General features: G+C 45.5%; 1 non-coding gene across 1 annotated transcript; it reads left to right on the forward strand.

Annotated features, from left to right (window-relative positions):
* The first annotated feature begins 1,620 nt into the window (after window positions 1-1,620).
* LOC114811842 lies at window positions 1,621-1,758 on the forward strand. Its single transcript, XR_003759538.1, has one exon. It is a non-coding gene; the product is annotated as a small nucleolar RNA SNORA7 (small nucleolar RNA).
* The last annotated feature ends 3,001 nt before the right edge of the window (window positions 1,759-4,759 follow it).

A 4,759-nucleotide genomic window follows, 5' to 3' on the forward strand; every position in this document is an offset into this window, starting at 1 on the left:
CGATTCCCATCCTCAAGGAGTTCATAACTTGAGGGGGTGTGAGAGGAGGAAGGTTTCTGTCTCCACTATCACCGGTCACTCCTTTTTTGGTAATTCAGAAGTTCCCTATAAAATCCCCTTTTCTTTTTTATGGTATTTGTTTAGCACTTACTAGGTGTCAACACAGCCCTAAACCCTGGTGTATATGTAAGATAATCAAGTTGGACAACTGTCCCTGTCCCATACGAAGCTTCCAGTCTGAATCAGAGGGACAAGGGTTTAATATACATTTTATAGGCAAGGTAACTGAAGCCCAGAGTAGTTAAGGTCACTCAGCTAAGTGGCCGAGCTGGAATTAGAACTCAGGTCTTCTGACTCTCAGCCCTTTGCTCTTTCCACTAGGCTACACTGCTTCTCTTCTGTTTTCCCAGTGGGGAAGTCAGTCAATTATATTTTATTTATTGAGCACTTACCGCAACCAGAAAACTGTAATAGGCACTCACTTGGGAGAGTACAATATAACAATACATGGACACATTCCCTGCTCAGTAAGAGTTTACAGCCTACTAAAGTTGCTGAGAAGACAATTTAGAGGAATTGTAGGCATAGGAGAGTGGCAGGGAAAAGGTACTTAGCCTCTATTTCTTTTTATGGTATTTGTTAAGCGTTTACTATGTGCCAGGCACTGTATTGAGCACTGGGGAGATACAAGCTAATTAGGCTAGACCCAATCCATGTCCCCATGGGGCTCACAGTCTTAATCACCATTTTACTGATGAGGTAACTGAGACCCAGAGATGGTAAGTGACTTGTCTACGGTCACACAGCAGATAAGTGGCAGAGCCGAAATGAGAACCCAGGTCATTCTGACTCCCAGGCCCGTATTTTATCCACGCATTCTGGGTAGGCCAATGTCCAAGTAGGTTGGCGATCCCTGAAGCATGACAGCAGGCTTTACCTTCAAGTTCTCAGGTTATTTCCAAATGCTTTGTGTTCCTCCATCTTGACCTTCACCCATAACTTAAAGTGGTAGAAATAACTTACTGTCATATTCGGTGGAGTAATTCAGTGAGCTGCCTCACACTGCAACAATCCCGGTGTACCCAGTAACCCCCGCCCAAACTGAAAAAGTAAACACATACTGGAAAATGGAGACTCAAAGTCACTGATGGACCTGCCCACTTTCTCTCCCAAGCGCTCAGTACAGTGTGCTGCACATAGAAAGCATTGAATAAATTTCACTGATTAATTGGAGAAGCAACATGGTGTAGTGGATAGAGCACAGGCCTGGAAGTCAGAGGATCCTGGGTTCTAATTCTGACTCGGCTACTTGTCTGCTCTGTGTCCTTGGGCAAGTCACTTCAACTCTCTTGGCCTCAGTTACATCATCTGTAAAATGGGGATTGAGACTTTAAACCCCACGTGGGACAGGGACAGTGTTCAATCAGATTTGCTTGTATGCACCCCCACTTATTAGAACAGTGTCTGGCACAAAGTAAGCGCTTAACAAATACCACAATTATTCTTATTATTACAGCTCAAAGCACAACACTGTGAAGGTGACCTCTCCCAGAGGACGCTGAAGTACAGCATCTGCTTTCATTCTTTGGCCAGAAAACACTCAGAGGTGATTGCTGTGTTCCCCTCTCAAGGTCTCACCCGGAGAGTTTGCAGCACTCTACTAGTCTTGGCTACGGGAGGGAGAATCAAGCAGAGGCCTACCCATTCCATTCCTAGCTTGGCCAGTGGCTAGCGAGTGGAAGGGAATCTGCTACAAGTCAAAACTCACCCATGCTGGGCAGGAATGGCACCAGAGATTGTCGAGGGAGGAGACTCAAATTTACTGAGCGGAAGGCGGCGGTGGTAAACTACTTCCGTATTTTTACGAAGAAAACTCTACGGATACACTACCAGAACGACGGGAGATGGAGAGGGAGGCTTTCTGGGAGAGATGCGTCCGGGGTGTCGCTACGGGTCGGAAGCGACTCAACGGCATTAGACAAGACAAGATTCCTCAGTACGCAAGTATCCACAAATATTTTCTTGGAAAATAATCCTAGTGTCCGTCTTCTCAATTCAGGGTAGGGACTTCTGAATACCTTCGCTGACAGATTGACCAGGACTATGTTTTCCCCCTATTCAGCGTGCGATAGATTCTTATCACGTCGACTCGTTGACTGACAGGCTTTCAGAGTTCCAATGCACCGTTTGATACTTTAAAAAGACATATGCCCCTTTGTCTGACTTAAATTAGGCCACAGAAGTGAGCGCGAGGCTCAGGCTTACTGAAGTGTCTCGGCAACTTGCGATTTTGGTGATTCTCCATCAGTCTTGTGTTTTTATTTGCCTGTTAGGAGAAAGCTTACAGCCCTCATAAAATGGTTTTCTTCTAGTCAGGTTTCTAGACCATATACTGCGTTTATAGGCCTAGGGTCTTGAACCAAGCTAAGATTGGGTTACCTTCAGGTAAATACTTCCAGACACTTTATCTGCTATGTCATTATGACTCGCCTCTATTTGTTACTGTACTATGTAACACAATCCTCGCATTATATTCCACATGAAAAGATGATTCTGCAGCATCTTGTCATCGTTTCATGAACTCCGCTTTGAAGCCGTTTTGAGTTCTGAACTCAGTGCCTCACAGCAAAGGCTCAAGTGCACGACACAGTATTATTTACTCAGATGGGGTTAATTGTTGGATAAAAGAATGGTTCCTTTCAGTTTACCTTTTTGCAATCTCCCTCACACTGGATACGGAAGACAGGAAAGTCTACGATAAATATCAAACTTTCTAATCAGAAACGAGTCCAGTTGTATTTGAAATCTTGAACTTAATCCAGAATCAGGAAATGCAGTCACTTGTGTGACTGTCGCTGAAAGAAGAAAATGACCTTTTTATTGTAGCTTACATTCACTATTGTCCTTGTGAACAAGGGGGAATGGAGCAGGTAAATGCCCAAGCTTAAGAAGATGTTTTTTCTTTTAACAAGGAAGTGAAAGTTTAGGGCAACGATTACCATATACACTGGGATAAACTCTGGGAAGTCTTCTCCTAGGAGGAAACCCAAAGATAGCCCTGAAAAATGTTTTCCCATCCAACAGGAACCGGAATGGTATGGAATCCCTTATTACTTGTCTACTGTCTAAATAGGTAACGTGGCTTTCAGCATTTTAGAAACCCTGGTGTTTTAGAATCCAATCAAATATGAAGCAGCGTGGCCTAGGGGACAGAGTACAGTACTGGGAGACAGAGGCCTGAGTTCTAATCCCAGCTCTGCCATCTGTTGGCTATGTGACCTTGGCCAATTCACCTAACTTCCCTGAGTCTTGGCTTCCCTATCTGTATAATGGGGGTGGAATTCCTGTTCTCCCCCTTACTTAAATTATGAACTCCATGTGGGACAGAAACTGTGTCTTCCCTGATTAACTTGTATCTACTCCAGCACTTTGAAAAGTGTTTGACACATAGTAAGCGCTTAACAAATACCGTAGTTATTAAATAACATCCAATTTTGCAAGGCAATCCTCAAAGTAGAATACATATTTGCCCGGGGCTGATTTCCCAGCCAGCAGTGATACAGGGGAGGTTTCAGGGGAGATATATAGATACATTACATTGAAATATCACCCACGGACAGCTAATTTGCCACTAAAATATGATCTGGGATTAAACAGCAGGAAACCCGGAGTTAGATTCAGTAAAATCTCTGCTGGACTCAGGCGTTCAGGCAGCTAGCACTAAACTATAGAAGCACTTAAATATCAGAGCTGGGGCCGCCTAGTCTCCTGAGAGGAGTGAGCCAGGGAGGGTTTAGATTGATTCTGGCGTATATTTACTGGCAAGGCTTTAGCAAACGATTTTACAACCATTTATTCCTCCGGGCCCCATCAGCAAGTGCTAGGTGACGTTGTGCTTAGAGTAGCTGGCAAGTGGAGCTAAAGAGAGGGCAGGTCCCCCTTCCAACCAGCTGGCACATCCAGACCAGCCACACCCAGGGGGTGTGAGGGCAGGGGGTAGGAGGAGCAGGGCTACGCCCGGCCCCAGCCCTGCTCTCTGGAACAGGTTGGGTTTTCGCTGGATGGTAATGTAGAGGTCTGGGTGATTCATTTGGAGATATGCCTCCCTCCCAAATGGGCCAGACCCACAGAACCTGGGTCAATGGCGGGGCTTGGAAGCTCTAAAATTTATCCTTGCACACTTGGTTGCATTCTTCAGGCCTGCTGGATGTGAAGCAGCGGTGGAATCCAGTGGAAAGAGCATGAGACTGGGAGTCAGAGACCCCGAGTTTAATCCCAGCTCCGCCACTTGCCTCCTGTGTGACTCTGGACAAGTCAGTAATAATTGCAATATTGTTATTATTATTATGGTATTTAAGCACTTACTGTGTGCCTGACACTGTTCTAAGTTCTGGGGTAGACACAGCTCCTGTCCCACTTAGGGTTCATAGTCTTAATACCCATTTTACAGATGAGGGAACTGAGGCCCAGAGAAGTTAAGTGACCTGCCCAAAGTCACACAGCAGGCAAGTGGTGGAGTCAGGATTAGAACCCACGACCTCTGACTCCTAAGCCCGGGCTCTTTCCACTAAGCCACGCTGCCTGTCTTGGCACACAGTAAGTGCTCAATAAATACCACTAGTGTTATTCAGTAGATTTAAGGAAGCCGTTCGAGGAGAGCAACTTTATCCGTCTAAGAATGCTTCACAGCAGCTCTTCTCACCCAGGATGCTGGGGCGGAAAGACGTCATAAATTCAATCGTATTTACTGAGCACTTAC

This window comes from Ornithorhynchus anatinus, chromosome 4 (genome assembly GCF_004115215.2).
Source record: "Ornithorhynchus anatinus isolate Pmale09 chromosome 4, mOrnAna1.pri.v4, whole genome shotgun sequence".
Classification (NCBI taxonomy): Eukaryota; Metazoa; Chordata; class Mammalia; order Monotremata; family Ornithorhynchidae; genus Ornithorhynchus; species Ornithorhynchus anatinus.